The sequence below is a fragment of the Oncorhynchus nerka genome, linkage group LG15 (genome assembly GCF_034236695.1).
Source record: "Oncorhynchus nerka isolate Pitt River linkage group LG15, Oner_Uvic_2.0, whole genome shotgun sequence".
In the NCBI taxonomy this organism is placed as follows: domain Eukaryota; kingdom Metazoa; phylum Chordata; class Actinopteri; order Salmoniformes; family Salmonidae; genus Oncorhynchus; species Oncorhynchus nerka.
Window position 1 is genome coordinate 52,909,573 of NC_088410.1, and position 23,282 is coordinate 52,932,854.

Sequence of the window (23,282 nt, forward strand, 5' to 3'; positions counted from 1 at the left end):
TCAAGGCTCTGAAAGCGTGGAGACATTGGCTTGAGGGGGCCAGGCACCCTTTTCTCATTTGGACATTCCACCGCAATCTGGAATACATTCGAGCAGCGAGGAGACTGAACCCTCGCCAGGCAAGGTGGGCCATGTTTTTCACCTTCTTTTCTTTCACCTTCTCCTACAGACCAGGTTCACAGAATGTGTATCCCCAATATTTTTTTAAGATACATTTATGGGAATCATGCCATCGATTGTCCATTCAAATTCCATTATTATTTTTATATTCACTCAGATTTACACGTCACGATCGTTGTAAGGAGACCAAGGCACAGCATGATATGCGTACATTCTTCTTTAATAAAGAACGAAACACTGAACAAAGTAACAAAACGATACGTGAAGCTAATATAGACAGGCAACTAAACATAGAACAAGAACCCACAAAACCAAAAAGGAAAATGGCAACCTAAATACTATCCCCAATCAGAGACAATGATAAACAGCTGCCTCTGATTGGGAACCATAATCAGGTCACCATAGACATACAAATATCCTAGAGAATACAGAACCCCTAGACAATACAAAACTCCTAGAGAATACAAAATCCCTAATGTTTTTATCAATCAATAATTCACTTCTGTTGCTGCAGGTGTGTATATGAACAACTTTGTCCGTAAAAAAATAATTGACAGTTATTTTCACATTACATTTTTGGGGAGGTGAGTGGCAAAAGCCAGCATTTGAAAATCAAAACAAATGTTCTCTGCTTGAACAGATTTGTACTCTAGGAACTCCCAAATTCTGTACAATTACATTACCTACAGGTACGTCCCCCAAAAAGGGAGTGCAATGTAACTTTAGTCCTCACGCTGAACAAATGAGTCCGTCAGTTTTATTAAGTGTGTATTCTTCATGCATTGCGCATACAGGAAGTGGTCCAGGAAGTGTGTGAAGTGAAGCAGGAAAGGCCTTCTCTTCTACATGAACATGTCATCATAGCCTGGCGGCGGCACGTGATCTGGGTCTGGCCTGTAAACCAAAGATCATAATACATCATTAATACACTCATAAATAGTACTCTTCCACAAAAGCCAGATTCAAGACACAAATCTGGTGGCCAATTTCTGTGAGGGCCCACCATGCCAGCTATTTATTAACTCTTAAATGATGACATAGGCCTATCTCAGATAATTTAGAACAAACATAGAACAAGATCCCACAAACGCCAAAGGGAAAATGGCTACCTAAATATGATCCCCAATCAAGAGACAACGATAAACAGCTGTCTCTGATTGGGAACCATATCAGGCCAACATAGAAATACAAAAACCCCTAGACTTACAAAACGCCAGACATACAAAACCCTAGACAATACAAAAACTAGAGTACACACCCTGACCTAACCAAAATATAAAGAACACAGAGATATCTCAGGTCAGGGCATGACACTTGCTGAGTGCAGTAGGGAAACTCACCCAAAGAGATCCAGAATGGCTCCTCCTGCAGCGAATGGAGCCATGGGGTCTGGCCTGAAAAAAACACAATACACATGCACACAATCAGACAGGTTGGGGGCAAATTAGAGACTGCACACAGTTTAGTCATGCAAGGTATTGTCAGATGTCAACTAAGTCTCACAGTTGATACAATGGTTGTTGTTGTTGGATGCATAATCAATTCGCGTTTGTTGACAACAATACAATATCAAATGTACATTAAACGTTGTGTGATGTTGTTCGCCCATAGGGGTATATACTGAAAAATGTTTTATGCAGGTGAGTGAATACAGTATCAAAACTGTATATATAAACTCAGCATAAACTTATTTCAGAAGACGCTGAGTATACAAAATATTAAGATCAAATGCTCTTTCCCTGACATAGCTTTCATCATCAGTCTATGATCCGTTATTGATGTCATTTAAATCCACTTCAGTCAGTGTAGATGAAGGGGAGGAGACGGGTTAAAGGAGGATTTTTAAGCCTTGAGACAATTGAGACATGGGTTGTGTGTGTCTGGGGGGGTTGGTTTATGAAAGTCATCAATACCTCTTCCCCCCTTTTTCCTCTCTCCACCCTACTAAGGTTACATTTTGCAAAACCCTTTGTTAACATAGAGATTCTGGGAACATCCGAATGTGGGGGGAAACAAACTATATTCTGGTAATCTGAACAATTGAACATACGCGGTGGTACTTAATGAATATGATGTCAGTTCGGTTGTCATCTGAGACATTCTCATCAATGATAAGATGACATAAACTCTACAGTGGAAAGTCTACACATAAGATTTATCAGATTCACATGGAATTGTTGTTCAATTTAAATATTTGAATATGACATTATTTGTGATGTGATGAAATGTGATTTTAGCTTCAAGAATGTGAGATTTGGATTTTCATAAAATAGGGCTGCTCAATCAGTGGCCCTCCCCTGTGAAGGGACAAGGGCTATAAAACTTTTCAAACACGCCCTCCTCTCCCTTCCTATATAAGCCCTTGACGACAACATAACTTCCTGTTCCAAGGATATGAGGGCGATGGTCCTATGTCAGAATGGTTCAGAACGAAGCCAACATCAGCATGAGCTTTGGTTGTGAATGGTATGAATTTTGAACTCTTATTCACTACAGAAGTGATACCACCTAGCTGTTGAGTTAGCGACCGCAGCTGCAAACGCAGGTTAGGAAGGAACAGACAGAGTATCCCGTCTACCACACAACAACGTTACTACAACGTATCCAATTGACAATTAACCTTCTTCAAAGGACAGAGGACTCGGTTTGGCAACATGGCCTTCCATCGACCACCAACATACTGAAGCGCAGCTCGGAGTAAATATTTATTGCATTTTCCTTTTCCAAATGGGCGGTAATTTAGAATGCTTAAGATACTATATTTACAATAGCACAGCTTCGCGCTTTGTTCCTGTCTTCCCGCTCTTTCATTCAACTCAGCCCCTTTTCCTTTGTGTAACAAGCCGTCAATTCTGTTTTCTTTTTTTATGACGTAATTTGTAATCAAGTTATGATTAATTGTGTGTATGTGAATTCTGTGTGATTAGTTAGGTATTTAGTAAATAAATAATTAAACCCAATTTGTATTGCTGATTCAAATTGTTAGCCAGGGTTCGTGCAGATAAAAGAATTTACAACTTTCAGATGAGAAGTAAGATGAAGATTAATGTTGACTGCTATGGATGTAAAATATTACTAGGTCTTTAAGAGTTTATTCGGAAGATAACAGCTCTATAAATGTTCTTTCGTGGTACCCGACTCTCTAGTTAATTACATTTTCATGATTAGATCAATCAGGTGATATTAATTACAGAGAAATTATTTTATAGAATAGCAAGTCATATCACATAATCTGGCATAGCCAAAGACACGACATGTGCCATTCACAGGGTGAATGTGCAAGACAAAAGATTGAAGTGCCTTTGAACAGGGTATGGTAGTAGGTGCCAGGTGCACCGGTTTGTGTCAAGAACTGCAATGCTAATGGTGTCACACCCTGATCTGTTTCTCCTGACTCCGAGCCCGCCCGCCTACCGACCTGTACCTTTGACTTTGATTTTGACCTCTGCTTACCCTGAGCCTGCCTGCCGTCTGGTACCATTGCCTGACCTCTAATTTTATGACCCCTGCCTGGCTTGACCTGTCTATTGCCTGCCCCTATTGGATCATTAAACTATTGTTTATTCGATGTGTTCTGCATCTGGGTCTTACCTTCATACCTGATAAATGGGGTTTTCACGCTCAACAGTTTCCCGTGTGTATGAAGAATGGTGTTGGGTGCAACTCAGGTGTTCCTAATGTTTGGTATACTCAGTGTATGTATTCATTCTGTATTGTTACCCTAATATTACCCTATGCATAGGATTAGGTATTAGAATAGCTTCTGGTAATTTATACTGAACAAAAAATATAAACACAACAAAAATATGAGCACAAATTTGTTTACATCTGTTACTGAGAATTTTTTCTTTGCCAAGATAATCCATCCACCTGACAGGTGTGGCATATCAAGAAGCAGACTAAACAGCAGGAGCATTACACAGGTGTACCTTGTGCTGGGGACAATAAAAGGCCACGGAAATGTGCAGTTTCGTCACACAACACAATGCCACAGATTGCAATTGGCATGCTGACTGCAGGAATGTCCACCAGAGCTGTTGCCAGAGAATTGAATGTTAATTTCTCTAAGTCATCTCCAACGTTGTTTTAGAAAACAAGCACAGACCACGTGTAACCATGCCACCCCAGGATCTCCAGATCCGGCTTCTTCACCTGTGGGATCGTCGGAGGCGGGGGTGCGAGTATTTCTGCCTGATAAAGCCCTTTTGTGAGGAAAAACTCATCCCGATTGGCTGGGCCTGGCTCCCCAGTGAGTGGGCCTATGCTCTCCCAGGCCCATCCATGGCTGCGACCCTGCCCAGTTATGTGAAATCCATAGATTAGGCCTCGTGAATTTATTTCTATTGACTGATTTCCTCAGCAGGTCAGAGCATCTTGTGAATAATGTGTCCCTTTGCCCTTTCCTAACCATTGTATACTTCACACAGACAGAATGTAAATCTGCTGTATCATTCTGCTCCCTCTCCCTCGTGGACAAGGGCATGACAGCACCAAGGTCGATAAATTGCTGACATCACAAGACAAATCTGATAGGGTCAGAGGAAGCAAAGGGAGGAGGAGGAGGGAGGAGTGAGAGTGAGAGAGAGAGAGAAAAGGGAGGTGGTGGACGCCAAGTGACAGGCTCCATCTTTGGACCGATGCCATTTCCTAAGGACGACTCTTCTTCTTTCTCTCCTGCACCGCACACTATGCCCTGCCCCCATGTGTCTGCAGTGTGGGACACTGAGAATACTCCACATACCCCGTCTATTCTTAGTCTCTGTATCCATTTCACTTTCTTTCCGGCGCGAAGCCGAGGCAAAAAAAAACATGCTGTAAATGTTGGCTAAGATGGATATGAGCTGAGATTCAATTCAATTCAAGATATTTACATTTTTTATTTAACCTTTATTTTGAAAGGGAATCATGCGGAGACCATGGTCTCTTTTACAGATGACCCTTGTATCAAACATACACATGAATACACAAACATTATTCTCCGTATACTTTTCAGTGTCCCAGAACTTTTTGGAGTTTGTGTCACTGGATGCAAATTTCTGTTTGAAAAAGCTAGCCTTTGCTTTCCTAGCTGCCTGTGTATATTGGTTCCTAACTTCCCTGAAAGGTTGCATATCGCGGGGTCTATTCGATGCTAATGCAGTACGCCACAGGATGTTTTTTGTGCTGGTCAATGGCAGTCAGGTCTGGAGTGAACCAAGGGCTATATCTGTTCCTATATCTGCTATATCTGTATATCTGTTTTAAGATGGTTAGGAAAGCACTTTTAAAGAATAACCAGGCATCCTCTACTGATGGAATGAGGTCAATATCCTTCCAGGATACCCGGGCTAGGTCGATTTGAAAGGCCTGCTTGCTGAAGTGTTTTAGGGAGTGTTTGACAGTGATGAGGGGTGGTCGTTTGACCGCAGACCCATTACAGACACAGGCAATGAGGCAGGAATCGCTGAGATCCTGGTTGAAGACAGCAGAGGTGTATTTGGAGGGCATGTTGGTTAGGATGACATTTATGAGGTTTCCCGTGTTTACGGATTTGGCGTTGTACCTGGTAGGTTTACTGATAATTTGTGTGAGATTGAGGGCATCAAGCTTAAATTGTAGGATGGCCGGGGTGTTATGCATGTCCCAGTTTAGGTCACCTAACAGCATGAGCTCTGAAGATAGATGGGGGGGCAATCAATTCACATATGGTGTCCAGGGCATAGCTGGGGGCAGAAGGTGGTCTATAGCAAGCGGCAACGGTAAGAGACTTGTTTCTGTAAAGGTGGATTTTTAAAAGTAGAAGCTCAAATTGTTTGGGCACAGACCTGGATAGTAAGACAGAACGCTGCAGGCTATCTCTGCAGTAGATTGTAACTCCGCCACCTTTGGGAGTTCTATCTTGTCTGGAAATGTTATAGTTAGGGATGAAAATGTCAGGGTTTTTGGTGGTCTTCCTAAGCCAGGATTCAGACACAGCTAGGTCATCTGGATTGGCAGAGTGTGCTAAAGCAGTGAATAAAACAAACTTATGGAGGAGGCTTCTAATGTTAACATGCATGAGACCAAGGCTTTTACGGTTACAGAAGTCAACAAATGAGAGCGCCTGAGGAATGGGAGTGGAGCTAGGCACTGCAGGGCCTGGATTAACCTCTACATCACCAGAGGAACAGAGGAGGAGTAGGATAAGGGTACGGCTAAAGGCTATAAGAACTGGTCGTCTAGTACATTCGGAACAGAGAGTAAAAGAAGCAGGAATCTGGGTACGGTAGAATAGATTCAAGGCATAATGTATGGTAGGATGTGAATACAGTGGAGGTAAACCTGTGCATTGAGTGACAATGAGAGAGATATTGTCTCTAGAAACATCCTTTAAACCAGGTGAGGTCATTGCATGTATGAGAGGTGGAATTAAAGGGTTAGCAAAGGCATATTGAGCAGGGCTAGAGGCTCTACAGTGAAATAACGCAATAATCACTAACCAAAACAGCAATGGACAAGGCATATTGACATTAGGGAGAGGCATGCGCAGCCGAGTGATCAGTGATCTTAGGGGTCCAGTGAGTAGCTAGGCGGGCTGGAGACACGGCGATTCAGACAACTAGCGGGCCGGGGCTTAGAGGGACGTCGTGGCGGAAGAAGTCTGTTGTAGCCCCCTCATGCGGTTACGTCGGCAGACCAGTCGTGATGGATCAGCAGGGCTCCACGTAGAAAAAGGATCCAGGCAAAATAGGTATAGTGGCCCAAGAAATTGGCCGATGGGCCTCTTCAGCTAACAGTCCGACATGCTCTAGACAGCTAGCAGGCCATGGCTAGCAGGATAGCAGATGGGCATTCAGGGGACGTTGCGACGGAGGAGCCAGTTGAAAAAAACCCTCGGGCAGATTACGTCGGTAGTCCAGTCGTGATGGATAGGCCTGGACCCCTTTCACATACGGTGGGGCTCCGTATCGGCAGTGAAAGGGGTCCATGCCAATTGGTAAAATAGGGATTGTAGCCCAAGGAGTGGCTGACGGAATATGGTCAATATCCTTCCAGGATACCCCGGCCAGGTCGATTAGAAAGCCCTGCTTGCTGAAGTGTTTTAAGGAGATGAGCCTAGCGTAGGCTAGCTCCAAGCTAATTGGTGCTTACTTCGGGACAGAGACGTTAGCCAGGAGTGGCCACTCGGATAGAAGCTAGCTATCTTAAATGATCCAAGTAAAAAGGTTCAGAGCTTGCGGTAGGAATCCGGAGCTATGGATAAAAATAAGTCCGATATGCTCTGGTTTGAATCACGCTGTGCAGACTGGCAAGAGTTGTCCGGGCTAAGGTTACCTGATGACCGCTAGCAGTGGCTAGCTGACTACTAGCTAGAAGCTAGTTAGCTGGCTAGCCTCTGTTGGGGGTTCCGGTTCTAAAGTAAAGAAAATAGCAGATCCATACCACATTGGGCGAGGTGGATTATAGGAGAGTATGTTGAAGTTGAGGTTAAGAAAAATATAAAGGAAAATATATGCAAAGAAAAAAATATCTAAACAGATATATACACGGGACACGACAAGACAAAGACGTCTGACTCCTACGCCATCTTGGATTCAAGAATTGTTTTGAATTGTTGCATCAAAAACAGCATGCAGTCTTGAAGTCTCCTTAGACAGACCTTTCTTTTAGGACCCTGTTCTCCTCTAGTCGTTCTCTGGTCTTTTGAGGCGACAAGTTTACACTTTTCACAAGTGTACACAGTAAATTATTTATCTTTCACTAAAGTGAACATATCAAAGGTCTCCAATATGATGGGTTTTACTGTCCATCTCTGGATCCAAATCAGAGGAGTCTGACATGGTTATACTCAGGTCAGACACAGCGGTCCTGGCTACAAGAGCCAAATGCGACGTGAGACACATTTTGCCGGTGACAGCCAGGTAACCTAGCTAGTTGGATCTAGCAGGGGCTAGCCTGCTAACGTTAGCAGCACTAAAACTGTGGTCCCGAAGTAAAACACTTGCAAACAAAAGTCAGTTAAGAACAAATTCTTATTTACGATGACGGCCTAGTGGGAAACAGTGGGTTAAGTGCCTATTTCAGGGGCAGAACGACAGATCTTTACCTTGTAAGCTCCGGGACTCGATCTAGCAACCTTTCGGTTACTGGTCCAACCACTAGCCTACCTTCTGCTCCGTATGGCCGAATGAGCTATTTTTCTCAAAAGTAGTATCGGTTTTGAGTCAGGAAATGTGTACTTTTCCACCTAAAACAATTGTGATTTATTTATATCATTATTTTATATTGCCGACTGCAACAACAGCGGAGATGGGTAACAACTGCGCATGTGCGGTCTTGTGAGGCACTGAGTTTGAAGGTAGGCCTTGAAATACTTCCACAAGTACACTTCCAATTGACTCAAATAATGTCAATTAGCCTATCAGAAGCTTCTAAAGCCATGACATAATTTTCTGTAATTTTCCAGGCTGTATAAAGGCGCAGTCAACTTAGTGTATGTAAACTTCTGACCCACTTGAATTGTGATACAGTGAATTATAAGTGAAATAATCTGTCTGTAAACAATTGTTGGAAAAATTACTTGTCATGCACAAAGTAGATGTCCTAACCACCTTGCCAAAACTGTAGTTTGTTAACAAGAAATGTGTGGAGTGGTTGAAAAACGAGTTTTAATGACTTCAACCTAAGTGTATGTAAACTTCATACTTCAACTATAGATGTTATGCTGGGAAGTAGATAGTTCATTCTCCCCTGTCCTCAGTGACTTTCGCCACAGAACAAAGGAACAGGGTGTAATTTATAACCCTCCACCCTAGCCTATGGTTGACCAATTAGAATTCCTTATAGTAAAATTGGGCCAATGGCTAAATAACAAGTATCCCTTTTCAGGCTCAATGTACAGACGATTCAGACCAATGAAAACGTGGCACACGCAGCTGAGCCCAGGACTGACATTCCTACACAGATTCTAAACAGATGTTGAACTGAAAACCAACTATTTCCATTGATAATTCCCTTTGACCATTAGTACTACCGTTAGCATTGTGTATTATCTTAAAATATTCTCACAATGGCAACACCGTGGCACTGGGCTATCCATTTCAGTTTCACGTCTTTCCATATGCCCGATTTCGATGTCAAGACGCTAGGGTTGCAACATTCCGGTAGCTTTTCCAATATTGACAGATTTGACAGATATTCCAGTCGGAAGATTCCCAGAATTCGGAGGGAATGAGCAAGAAATCAGAAATCCTCCAAACAGGACTTATGGAAAACCTGAGAATTTGTGTGAAGTTACAAGAATTTTACAACCCTAGAAGATATCAATCTCGATAGGCGATTTGAGATTAATTTGAGAATCACACCTCTTCAAATTAAAAATAAGATTGAAATGGTCACAGGCCACACAATTACAACATGTTCTATATTTCACTGTACGGCTCAGTGGTCCCTAAAGAATCGGGGAATAACAATCTTATTAAACATGAATTCCCCATTGAAGAATGCTACAAGTGGAACATTTCTCAATTGTAACAAAACAAGGTAACTATAACATTCAACCAAAAAGAACCAGTATGGTAATATCACCACCCGCTCTGTACAAAATGGTCCTGCCATATGCACCATGGTCGGGTAACCATGTGTAAGCACAATGGGCATACGTTAGGCTAGATGTGGAAAATAACCTAGAAATCTATCTATACATGAACATTGTTTATGGATGTAGTAGTCATGGATACATGAACAGTAGTGCAATGCTGTGACGTGTTCCCTTTCCTACTAAGTCCCTGTCCACTAATAGGCTAATACGTGATCAGTGACTGGTTAATATGGTACGGCAGAGGTATTTAATTTACGTTTTCCTTTACGAAGACAACCTTGGTGGACCACATCGATTTGGGCCACGAGATTTGACCCGTGGGCCGCCAGTTGAAGAACCCTGTAGTAAGGTATGTTGTACAAACCAGTTAGGCAGCCTGTTGGTCTGTGGATGCCTTGTGGGAATGTGGAGAGGGTCACTGTCTGGCTGAGGAAGAGAGGCTACAGACAGACTGAAACTTCACTGCTTGATATGATGAAACCCTGGTTGAGGCTGAACAAATGAACAATGAAACAGCACAGCAAGTAAGTGAAAGAAATAGGTTTTGATTATGTTTTACTGGTAATGGGGACATACATAAATGCCAACAAAATAACTTTTTTGTCAGTGTGTGTATTTCAACTATTTAACTACTAGAATGCTTAAAATGCAACCTGTCAAAGAAAATATCGGATATCGGTATCGGACAAAAATTGCATATCTGTGCATCCCTAATTTTCAGTGTAGTTGATTTTCAATTTGGAATCAATTTGTTTGATTTTAGTTTTAGGAATGAAACTGTCTTTTGATTTCCGATGTTGCCAGTGAGCTGCAGAGCAAGCTGACCTAGGGGATCATCCTATTGGGAGAAATGGTTACTCAGAAGGGCTTTGTATGTAATAGAGCTCTGGTCTGCTTGATTTAAACACGGCCAAAATTTAAATGTTATTTTCTGCATTTTAATGTGTAGAGGGAAAAGTCCCAGTTCTGCCATGCAGGCATTGTTTGAAGTATTTCGGTGGACACCTAAACTACTTTTGATTAATTCTAATTGTAATTACTCAATAGGGACTTTTTCCATTTGCTGGTTAACCAAATCTTTACTGGGATATTTGCATTGCTGAATTTGGATTTGATAGCAAAAAAATATATTTTCTTCACTCAGTGACTTTGTAGCAACCTGAAACTCGCTGATGAGCTTATCTCTTGGCTGAGGTAATTATAGCTGGTACTGTGCTTTAGTGTAGTTCCACTGTAGGTAAACTGGTACCGGTTTCCCTGGGATCTGTCTTTCTTCTGAAAGATCATGATTAAATAAATAAAAATCTACGTTTACTGTTACTGCACAACTTGCTCTACAAGGTATAGGCCATGTTGTAATTCTGTGGGTGACAACAAAACTAAGTCGTCAGCATACAACAGGCACTCAATCTGTGTGTCATTTAGGGTGAGGCCTGGGGCTGCAGATTGTGCCAACATTGTTGCTAATTCATTTACATAAATATTGAACAATGTTAGACTGATGCTGCATCCCTGCCTAACTCCATGTCATATATCAAGGATTTTAAGGTGTCATACGTTTTCGCCCCCATACCAATTTGGGGGAGTTTGTATAATAGCTCATCATGCCAAATTTAATCAAACGCTACAAAGCAAAAACGTTTCTTGTGTTCCTTTTGATATTTTGATTTACGGGCGTGGAGGGAGTAAATGTGATCTGAGGTGTGATGTTTGGGTAGAAAGCCAATTTAACATTTGATCAGGGCATTGTGTTTCTTATGGAAGGTAGGAATTCTGGTATTCATTATGGGGCAAAATATCTTCCCCAGATTACAGCACAGTTATTGGGGTCGTATTTGTCTCCTTTTTTTGTAGATGGGTGTTATTCATAGACAGACCATACAGGGCTCGACATTAACCCTTGTCCACTTGCCTGAGGCAAGTAAAAAAAAATGTTGGTCAAGCAGATTATAGATTTAAGTTACAAAAAAAAATACAATGTCAAACAATTAGGCTACTCTGATCAGAATTTAATCAAAGTGTCCTCCCGATGCAATGAGTTGTGTGCTGTCCTCCCAATCTCTGCTGAGCGCATCAGAGTGTAGTTATTGTTGGCCTGAGCAGTCTTTCAATTTTGCATTCGTGAGATGTGGCTTGCTTGGATCTCAAAAAACACGTTTACGCATTTGTTGATATTCATTGCTAGTTAGTGAGTTATTTGATCTGTTATAGCACACTTTTGGTCAGCAATGAAAATCCTGTTGGGGGCATCACCTGCTTGCGTGCCAGTGTGAGTGGGCCTTTGCCAGAGGAGACAGACATTGCAGCAGCAGGTAAAATGATGATATAACAGACTAACTAGATAGCCAATTCAAAACGTATTTTGTAGTTTGGCTGGTTCTCGTTAGTGAACTATTTAGCTATTAGCATGTATTAATTTCATTGTCATGTCCGATGTCCTAAACAACTTTTCACCCGCATTCGTGTACAACTGCTAATTGGGTGCTGAGAAATTATTCTGACACCGTTGGAAAGCTGGAATTCTCCTCTATTCAATACTGACAACGTAAAGAAAAAAACTTAGAATAGTCTAATTGACATGTAACTCCTATGCTGTCATGATCTCCCCCTATTTTAGCCTTACAAATAGATAAACATGTCTCAGTTAGCTACCTTGCTTTGAAGTCACCCAGCTAAGCCATGTGATCACTGGTTCATAGAATGAGATAATTATTTTACAGAGACATACTAAATGTATTTGGTTGTAATTTTAATGTTGCTGGGTCGCCAACCATCCTCCAGGAGAGTCCCGAAGAGCTACTGGGTGTACAGGCTTTTGCTCCAGCCATGTTCTAGCACATTGTAAAAAAAATCCGCTGGTCAACAGTCCATTGATAAGTTGACTCAGGTGTGTTTGAGCAGGGTTGGATCAAAAGTCTGCACACCCAGTAGCTCTCCAGATGGGAGTTTTGACCACATATGTTTTATACTGTAGCCCATCAGTGCAGTATTTTACTTGATGGCCACAACAGGAGGAGATATAATGCTTAGGATCAGTGACCACCAGCAACCTTCCATTGTCAATACCAGTGATAACAATGCATTTTATTTTGTGAAGTGGTTCCTTGCATCATACAACACCATTTTCGTTCACCTTTTTGTCAGGGGGACAAGTGACTTGAGCTTTCGGACAAGTAAATAGTTAACTGCAGCAGTTAACAGTATTGGGCCAGTAACTGAAAGGTTACTAGATCGAATTCCCGAGCTGACAAGGTAAAAATCGTTCTGCCCCTGAACGAGGCAGTTAACCCACTGTTCCTTGGCCGTCATCGTAAATAAGAATTTGTTCTTAACTGACTTGCCTAGTTAAAGAAAGGTAAACCCCCCAAAAAAATGCTTTCAACAAAACAAATAGAGCCTGACCGATTTTCCTGTTGATCAATATTATCTGCTGATATTAGCCTTTTACAGATATATTTATATCGCTGTTTAAGAGCATCCTGTCAGGCTGTATCACCGCCTGGTATGGTAACTGCACCGCCCGCAACCATAGGGCTCTTCAGAGGGTGGTGCGGTCTACCCAAAGCATCACCGGGGGTAAACTGCATGCCCTCCTTGACACCTACATCACCCGATGTCACAGGAAGGCCAAAAAGATCAAGGACAACAACCACCCGAGCCACTGTCTGTTCACCCCGTTATCATCCAGAAGGCAAGGTCAGTACAGGTGCATCAAAGCTGGGACCGAGAGACTGAAAACAGCTTCTATCTAAAGACCATCAGACTGTTACTTAGCCATCACCTGCACATTAAAGGCTGCTGCCTATATACATAGACCTGAAATCACTGGCCACTTTAATAAATGGAACACTAGTCATTTTAATAATATTTACATATCTTGCATTACTCATCTCATATGTATATACATCCACATCATCAGCATTATAATGAGTATTGTTCAAATAATCACTCACACAAATGCAAGAAACCAAATGATTTCTACAACCAAGTATGCTGACAAGATGACAACAACTAGCAAAGTAACGTTATCTCACCAACTCAACGATTAATTTTATGTTAACATTACTTGGCTACACAATACTTAACTGTATCTGCAGTGCCAGACTCCGATAAACGTTAGCAGTCTGGCATACTGTTGCCTCGCTAACCAACTAACGTTATAGCTAGCTGGCTGGAGCACCAACTGACATTATTAATCCTAGCTACATTGCATGCCATGAAATTAAAGCATGAAATTATACAGTCCCTGTAATTAGCAGCCTGCTAGCATCACCACATCTCCCGACCCAAGACACTTGTAACCACGCTTAACAATTTCCCAGTGAACAAAACACACAACTTAGTTGTGTGGACAGGTAATGCTCCTTGCTACGCAGCTGTACAATAACTCTAAACCAGCCATATTTCGGAAAGTTAGGAATTGATAGCAATGTTAGACCAGAAATGAAAACGATATGTCAATGTCAATCGAATGCACGTATACAGTACCTCATACTTGGCACTTTTGCAGACTACAGCTTTGGGCAATCATTGTGTGGTTTTGTTCATGTTTGATATTATGCTTTGTGAGTCTTTGGTTTAACTAATCATTAGAAATGTATGTAGAACTATATTCAATTCATGCATTTAAACCATATAACTTTGTTGCCAGCTTTTCATGGCAACTATTTATCCATGTTCAATGACCTTATCATACTCACTGATTGCCTTAAACTGTTGTGAATAACTCTTTCACAGATTATGAAGGGTTATGGAGATATTCTGCTGGCTCTGTGAAGGTTTGTAATTCCATCCATGAAGTTATTGACACAATTCATTACAATAATTGTCATTTTATGCTTGTCAAGATCCTTTTGGGGTGCAGAATAGACATATGTATTATTGAGTCCTAAAGTGTTGTACAGCCATATGAAGTTGCCATTTTTACAATACATTTATGTTCTAACCTCCTCTAGATTCATAAAAAGATAAATGTACCAACAACCTTGGAGTTCATTTTTTTATATCTTAAAATGTGAAATTGTGCTAGCTATACAAGGTCTTTGTTAATAATATTGAATGTCGGTATATTTCTTTTCAACAATCATGCCTCAAATTCCTTTTAGGATCGCCAGAATTTTTTTGATTTATGATGTGCTTTGTCATGGGATATAAATATGTATTTTACAGCAAACTTGGGGAAGTTTGTTCACAAAAGCAAAACTTTGTAACAGTGCTGAAAAACTTCTTCTCACATGCTTTCCCCAATAGATATATTTATTTACAGAACATTATAGGACTTCATATTTTTTATTCAATGTAAGGGCAAAGTAAATACAATATTTTAAATGGAAATATGTTGCAATTATCATATTTGTTATATAACAATAAAGCACAGTATTAAAACGTCAGCCTAGTTGTTTTGTCTGAAATGTTATCTTATTAGTGTATTTGGACAGTATTACATTTGTTTGCATTGTTGTCACAAATATAGTTCACGTGTATGGTTGTTTGTTATTTAATTAATATATAGGCAACAACAACAAAATATCCAGGGTTTCCACAAAAAAAGTTTTGCGTTTCATTTCGAAAGTTGTGGATGTGTTATATCATGACAGATTGGGAATCAAAATGATGATACCGCCTGACCTCGGCTGAAGATATAATTTGGTACAAGGCTATCAGCTCCCCCTTGCAGTGTAAGTCCATGCATGCAGTGAACATGGAACATGCTATGAAGCATACAAACCTACTCGTTTGCTTGAACACTGAAACTGGGATTCACATGAGTGAAACTAGGATCTAGGATCCACATGGCCAAAACAACAACTTTTTTTAAACACAAGTTTGTAATTCTCATTGTTTTCACACTTAATGAAAATGCTAAGCACTTTTTTTTGCAAAACACTAGACACAAGTCTTTATCACAAGACACTCTTTTTGCAGAACAATTGACAACTTCCTACGAGACACAATACTTTTTGCAAAGCATGTCAAACAAAACAAAATACTTTTTTCACGGTCAATAACAATTACTCCCATAATGGTATATCTTTACCAACAACATGTAAACTATCTTTGAATAACTGGTAACCTTACAATCAGTCCATAAATAAATATGAAAGTTCCCTGGTGAGTTGTTTGGTTTTCCATGGGTTATACAGTAGATCATATTGATATGCTTTATATTGCCAACCATATTCTATAGGAAAAACATTCAGACCAATGAAACTCTCTTTCTCGCTCTATGTGTCAGTCTCGCTATCTGTCTCTGTCTCACTCTCTGTCTAGCTCTCTGTCTCGCTCTCTGTCTCTTTCTCGCTCTCGGTCTCTGTCTTACTCTCTGTCTATGTCTCGCTCTCTGTCTCTTTCTTGCTCTTCGTCTCTGTCTCGCTCTCTTTCTCTGTCTCGCTCTCTGTCTACGTCTCTTTCTCTGTCTCGCTCTCTGTCTCTGCCTCACTCTCTGTCTCTGCCTCACTCTCTGTCTCTGTCTAGCTCTCTGTCTCGCTCTCGCTCTCTGTCTCGCTCTCGCTCTCTGTCTCACTCTCTGTCTCGGTCTCTGTCTTACTCTCTGTCTCTGTCTCGCTCTCTGTCTCACTCTCTGTCTCGCTCTCTGTCTCTGTCTCTGTCTCACTCTCTGTCTCACTCTCTGTCTCTGTCTAGCTCTCTGTCTTGCTCTCTGTCTCGCTCTCTGTCTCTGTCTCGCTCCCTGTCTCACTCTCTGTCTCGCTCTCTGTCTCTGTCTCGCTCTCTGTCTCTGTCTCGCTCTCTGTCTCGGTCTCGCTCTCTGTCTCGTTCTCGCTCTCTGTCTCGGTCTCTTTCTCTGTCTTGCTCTCGTTCTATGTCTCGCTCTCGCTCTAGCTCTCGCTCTCTTTCTCGCTCTATGTGTCAGTCTCGCTATCTGTCTCTGTCTCACTCTCTGTCTAGCTCTCTGTCTCGCTCTCTGTCTCTTTCTCGCTCTCGGTCTCTGTCTTACTCTCTGTCTATGTCTCGCTCTCTGTCTCTTTCTCGCTCTTCGTCTATGTCTCGCTCTCTTTCTCTGTCTCGCTCTCTGTCTACGTCTCTTTCTCTGTCTCGCTCTCTTTCTCTGTCTCGCTCTCTGTCTACGTCTCGCTCTCTGTCTACGTCTCTTTCTCTGTCTCGCTCTCTGTCTCGCTCTCTGTCTCACTCTCTGTCGTTGTCTCTGTCTCACTCTCTGTCTCTGTCTCGTCTCGCTCTCTGTCTCTCTCTCTGTCTCTCTCTCGCTCTCTGTCTTTGTCTCGCTCTCTTTCTCTGTCTCGCTCGCTTTCTCTGTCTCGCTCTCTTTCTCTGTCTCGCTCTCTGTCTCTGTCTCTGTCTCGCTCTCTGTCTCGCTCTCTGCCTCGCTCTGTCTCACTCTCTGTCTCTGTCTCGTCTCACTCTCTGTCTCTGTCTCACTCTCTGTCTCGTTCTCTGTCTCGCTCTCTGCCTCGCTCTGTCTCACTCTCTGTCTCTGTCTCGTCTCACTCTCTGTCTCTGTCTCGCTCTCTGTCTCACTCTCTGTCTCGCTCTCTGTCTCTGTCTCGCTCTCTGCCTCTGTCTCTGTCTCACTCTCTGTCTCTGTCTAGCTCTCTGTCTTGCTCTCTGTCTCGCTCTCTGTCTCTGTCTCGCTCCCTGTCTCGCTCTCTGTCTCTGTCTCGCTCTCTGTCTCTGTCTCGCTCTCTGTCTCGGTCTCGCTCTCTGTCTCGGTCTCGCTCTCTGTCTCGGTCTCTGTCTCGGTCTCTGTCTTGCTCTCGTTCTATGTCTCGCTCTCGCTCTATTTCTCGCTCTATGTGTCAGTCTCGCTATCTGTCTCTGTCTCACTCTCTGCCTATGTCTCGCTCTCTGTCTCTTTCTCGCTCTTCGTCTCTGTCTCGCTCTCTTTCTCTGTCTCGCTCTCTGTCTACGTCTCGCTCTCTGTCTACGTCTCGCTATCTGTCTCGCTCTCTGTCTCGGTCTCTGTCTCTTCCTCTGTCTCGCTATCGCTCTTTGTCGGGCTCTCTGTCACCTGTCTCTGTCTCTTTCTCTGTCTCGCTCTCTGTCTCTGTCTCGTCTCGCTCTCTGTCTCTCTCTCTGTCTCTCTCGCTCTCTGTCTTTGTCTCGCTCTCTTTCTCTGTCTCGCTCTCTTTCTCTGTCTTGCTCTCTGTCTCGCTATCGCTCTCTGTCGAGCTCTCTGTCTCCTGTCTCTGTCTATGTCTCGCTCTCCATCTGTCTCGCTCTCGCTCTCTGTCTCACTCTCTGTCTCGCTCTAAGTCTGTCGCATTCTCTGTCTTGCTCTAAGTCTGTCTCACTCTCTGTCTCTGTCTCTTCTCGCTCTCTGTCTTTCTCGCTCTCTGTCTCTTTCTCGCTCTCTGTCTCTGTCTTGCTCTCTGTCTCTGTCTCGCTCTCGCTCTCTGTCTCGCTCTCTGTCTCTGTCTCTGTCTCGCTCTCCGTCTCTGTCTCACTCTCTTTCTCTCTCTCGCTCTGTGTCTCGCTCTCTGTCTCTGTCTCGCTCTCTTTCTCGATCTCTTTCTCTTTCTCTGTCTCGCTATCGCTCTTTGTCGAGCTCTCTCTCTCTCACTCTCTGTCTCTGTGTCACTCTCTGTCTCTGCCTTTCTCTCTGTCTCACTCTCTGTCTCTGTGTCACTCTCTGTCTCTGTCTTGCTCTCTGTCTCACTCTCTGTCTCGCTCTCGCTCTCTGTCTCGCTCTCTGTCTCTGTCTCGCTCTCACTCTCTGTCTCGCTCTCTGTCTCTGTCTTTGTCTCTGTCTCGCTCTCTGTCTCTGTCTCGTCTCGCTCTCGCTCTCTGCCTCACTCTCTGTCTCGCTCTCTGTCTCTGTCTCGCTCTCGCTCTCTGTCTCACTCTCTGTCTCTGTCTTTGTCTCTGTCTCGCTCTCACTCTCTGTCTCGCTCTCTGTCTCCTGTCTCTTTCTCTGTCGAGCTCTCTGTCTATGTCTCGCTCTCTGTCTCGCTCTCCATCTATCTCACTCTCTGTCTCGTTCTAAGTCTGTCTCATTCTCTGTCTCGCTCTAAGTCTCTGTCTAGCTCTCTGTCTCGCTCTCGCTCTCTGTCTCGCTCCCTGTCTCGCTCTCGCTCTCTGTCTCTGTCTTTGTCTCTGTCTCGCTCTCTGTCTCTTTCTCGCTCTCTGTCTCTGTCTTGCTCTCTGTCTCTGTCTCGCTCTCGCTCTCTGTCTCGCTCTCCGTCTCTGTCTCACTCTCTTTCTCTCTCTCGCTCTGTGTCTCGCTCTCTTTCTCGATCTCTTTCTCTTTCTCTGTCTCGCTATCGCTCTTTGTCGAGCTCTCTGTCTCTGTCTCTGTCTCACTCTCTGTCTCTGTGTCACTCTCTGTCTCTGCCTTGCTCTCTGTCTCACTCTCTGTCTCGCTCTCGCTCTCTGTCTCGCTCTCTGTCTCTGTCTTTGTCTCTGTCTCACTCTCTGTCTCTGTGTCACTCTCTGTCTCTGTCTTGCTCTCTGTCTCACTCTCTGTCTCGCTCTCGCTCTCGCTCTCTGTCTCGCTCTCTGTCTCTGTCTTTGTCTCTGTCTCTGTCTCTGTCTCGCTCTCTGTCTCTGTCTCGCTCTCGCTCTCTGCCTCGCTCTCTGTCTCGCTCTCTGCCTCACTCTCTGTCTCGCTCTCTGTCTCTGTCTTGCTCTCTGTCTCGCTATCGCTCTCTGTCGAGCTCTCTGTCTCCTGTCTCTTTCTCTGTCGAGCTCTCTGTCTCCTGTCTCTGTCTCTGTCTTGCTCTCTGTCTCGCTCTCTGTCTCTGTCTCGCTCTCGCTCTCTGTCTCGCTCTCTGTCTCTGTCTTGCTCTCTGTCTCGCTATCGCTCTCTGTCGAGCTCTCTGTCTCCTGTCTTTTTCTCCGTCGAGCTCTCTGTCTATGTCTCGCTCTCTGTCTCACCTCTCGCTCTCTGTCTTTGTCTCGCTCGCTTTCTCGCTCTCGCTCTCTCTCTGTCTTACTCTCTGTCTTGCTCTCTGTCTCGCTCTCTGTCTCTGTCTCGCTCTCGCTCTTTGTCTCACTCTCTGTCTCGCTCTCTGCCTCACTCTCTGTCTCGCTCTCTGTCTCTTTCTAGCTCTCTGTCTCGCTCTCTGTCTCTGTCTCGCTATCGCTCTCTGTCGAGCTCTCTGTCTCCTGTCTTTTTCTCCGTCGAGCTCTCTGTCTCGCTCTCCCTCTCTGTCTTTGTCTCGCTCGCTTTCTCGCTCTCGCTCTCTGTCTCTGTCTTACTCTCTGTCTCTGTCTCACTCTCTGTCTCGGTGTCACTCTCTGTCTCTGTCTCGCTCTCTGTCTCGCTCTCGCTCTCTGTCTCGCTCTCGCTCTCTGTCTCTGTCTTACTCTCTGTCTCTGTCTTGCTCTCTGTCTCACTCTCTGTCTCGCTCTCTGTCTCTGTCTCGCTCTCTGTCTCTGTCTCACTCTCTGTCTCTGTCTAGCTCTCTGTCTTGCTCTCTGTCTCGCTCTCTGTCTCTGTCTCGCTCTCGCTCTCTGCCTCACTCTCTGTCTCGCTCTCTGCCTCACTCTCTGTCTCTCTCTCGCTCCCTGTCTCGCTCTCGCTCTCTGTCTCGCTCTCTGTCTCTGTCTTTGTCTCTGTCTCGCTCTCTGTCTCTGTCTCGCTCTCGCTCTCTGTCTCACTCTCTGTCTCGCTCTCTGTCTCTGTCTTGCTCTCTGTCGAGCTCTCTGTCTATGTCTCACTCTCTGTCTCGCTCTCCATCTATCTCGCTCCCTGTCTCATTCTCTGTCACGCTCTAAGCCTGTCTCACTCTCTGTCTCTGTCTCTTCTCGCACTCCGTCTCTCTCTCTGTCTCGCTCTCGCTCTCTGTCTTTGTCTCGCTCGCTTTCTCTGTCTCGCTCTCTTTCTCTGTCCCACTCTCTGTCTCTTTCTAGCTCTCTGTCTCTGTCTCGCTCTCGCTCTCTGTATCGCTCTCTGTCTCTGTCTTGCTCTCTGTCTCGCTATCGCTCTCTGTCTCGCTCTCTGTCTCTGTCTTTGTCTCTGTCTCGCTCTCTGTCTCTGTCTCGCTCTCGCTCTCTGTCTCACTCTCTGTCTCGCTCTCTGTCTCTGTCTTGCTCTCTGTCGAGCTCTCTGTCTATGTCTCACTCTCTGTCTCGCTCTCCATCTATCTCGCTCCCTGTCTCATTCTCTGTCACGCTCTAAGCCTGTCTCACTCTCTGTCTCTGTCTCTTCTCGCACTCCGTCTCTCTCTCTGTCTCGCTCTCGCTCTCTGTCTTTGTCTCGCTCGCTTTCTCTGTCTCGCTCTCTTTCTCTGTCCCACTCTCTGTCTCTTTCTAGCTCTCTGTCTCTGTCTCGCTCTCGCTCTCTGTATCGCTCTCTGTCTCTGTCTTGCTCTCTGTCTCGCTATCGCTCTCTGTCGAGATCTCTGTCTCCTGTCTTTTTCTCCGTCGAGCTCTCTGTCTATGTCTCGCTCTCTGTCTCGTCTCGCTCTCTGTCTATGTCTCGCTCTCTGTCTCGCTCTCGCTCTCTGTCTTTGTCTCGCTCGCTTTCTCGCTCTCGCTCTCTGTCTCTGTCTTACTCTCTGTCTCTGTCTCACTCTCTGTCTCTGTCTCACTCTATGTCTCTGTCTTGCTCTCTGTCTCACTCTCTGTCTCGCTCTCTGTCTCTGTCTCGCTCTCTGCCTCTGTCTCTGTCTCACTCTCTGTCTCTGTCTTGCTCTCTGTCTTGCTCTCTGTCTTGCTCTCTGTCTTGCTCTCTGTCTCGCTCTCTGTCTCGCTCTCTGTCTCTGTCTCGCTCTCTGCCTCACTCTCTGTCTCGCTCTCTGTCTCTGTCTAGCTCTCTGTCTCTGTCTCTGTCTCGCTCTCTGTCTCTCTCTCTGTCTCGCTCTCGCTCTCTGTCTTTGTCTCGCTCGCTTTCTCTGTCTCGCTCTCTTTCTCTGTCCCACTCTCTGTCTCTTTCTAGCTCTCTGTCTCGCTCTCTGTCTCTGTCTCGCTCTCGCTCTCTGTCTCGCTCTCTGTCTTTGTCTTGCTCTCTGTCTCGCTATCGCTCTCTGTCGAGCTCTCTGTCTCCTGTCTTTTTCTCCGTCGAGCTCTCTGTCTATGTCTCACTCTCTGTCTCGCTCTCTGTCTTTGTCTCGCTCGCTTTCTCGCTCTCGCTCTCTGTCTCTGTCTTACTCTCTGTCTCTGTCTCACTCTCTGTCTCGGTGTCACTCTCTGTCTCTGTCTTGCTCTCTGTCTCACTCTCTGTCTCGCTCTCTGTCTCTGTCTCGCTCTCTGCCTCTGTCTCTGTCTCTGTCTCACTCTCTGTCTCTGTCTAGCTCTCTGTCTTGCTCTCTGTCTCGCTCTCTGTCTCGCTCCCTGTCTCGCTCTCTGTCTCGCGCTCTGTCTCTGTCTCGCTCTCTGTCCCTGTCTCGCTCTCTGTCTCCTGTCTCGCTCTCTGTCTCTGTCTCGCTCTCTGTCTCGTCTCGCTCTCTGTCTCGCTCTCTGTCTCTGTCTCGTCTCGCTCTCTGTCTCTTTCTCTGTCTCGCTCTCTTTCTCTGTCTCGCTCTCTGTCTCTGTCTCGCTCTCTGTCTCGTTCTCGCTCTCTGTCTCGCTCTCTGTCTCTGTCTCGTCTCGCTCTCTGTCTCTCTCTCGCTCTCTTTCTCTGTCTCGCTCTCTTTCTCTGTCTCGCTCTCTGTCTCTGTCTCGCTCTCTGTCTCTGTCTCGCTCCCTATCTCGCTCTCACTCTCTGTCTCGCTCTCTGTCTCTGTCTTTGTCTCTGTCTCGCTCTCTGTCTCTCTCTCGCTCCCTGTCTCGCTCTCTGTCTCGCTCTCTGTCTCTGTCTCTGTCTCGCTCTCTGTCTCTGTCTCGCTCTCTGTCTCTGTCTCGCTCTCGCTCTCTGTCTCGCTCTCTGTCTCTGTCTTGCTCTCTGTCTCGCTATCGCTCTCTGTCGAGCTCTCTGTCTCCTGTCTCTTTCTCTGTCGAGCTCTCTGTCTATGTCTCGCTCTCTGTCTCGCTCTCCATCTATCTCGCTCTCTGTCTCACTCTCTGTCTCGTTCTAAGTCTGTCTCATTCTCTGTCTCGCTCTAAGTCTGTCTCTGTCTAGCTCTCTGTCTCGCTCTCGCTCTCTGTCTCTGTCTCTGTCTCTGTCTCTGTCTCTGTCTCTGTCTCGCTCTCTGTCTGTCTCGCTCTCCGTCTCTGTCTCACTCTCTTTCTCTCTCTCGCTCTGTGTCTCGCTCTCTGTCTCTGTCTCGCTCTCTTTCTCGATCTCTTTCTCTTTCTCTGTCTCGCTATCGCTCTTTGTCGAGCTCTCTCTCTCACTCTCTGTCTCTATCTCGCTCTCTGTCTCTGTCTCTGTCTCACTCTCTGTCTCTGTGTCACTCTCTGTCTCTGCCTTGCTCTCTGTCTCACTCTCTGTCTCGCTCTCTGTCTCGCTCTCTGTCTCTGTCTTTGTCTCTGTCTCACTCTCTGTGTCACTCTCTGTCTCGCTCTCGCTCTCTGTCTCTGTCTTTGTCTCTGTCTCGCTCTCACTCTCTGTCTCTGTCTTTGTCTCTGTCTCGCTCTCTGTCTCTGTCTCGCTCTCGCTCTCTGCCTCACTCTCTGTCTCGCTCTCTGCCTCACTCTCTGTCTCGCTCTCTGTCTCTGTCTTGCTCTCTGTCTCGCTATCGCTCTCTGTCGAGCTCTCTGTCTCCTGTCTCTTTCTCTGTCGAGCTCTCTGTCTGTCTCACTCTCT

The 23,282-nt window shown here is 44.8% G+C and overlaps 1 long non-coding RNA gene across 1 annotated transcript; it reads right to left on the minus strand.

Moving 5' to 3' along the window:
* Positions 1–324: 324 nt before the first annotated feature.
* Positions 325–3,857, minus strand: LOC135559916 (uncharacterized). Its single transcript, XR_010458604.1, has 2 exons — positions 1,461–3,857; positions 325–1,014 (listed from the first exon to the last, which is right to left on the minus strand). It is a non-coding gene; the product is annotated as an uncharacterized LOC135559916 (long non-coding RNA).
* Positions 3,858–23,282: the final 19,425 nt, after the last annotated feature.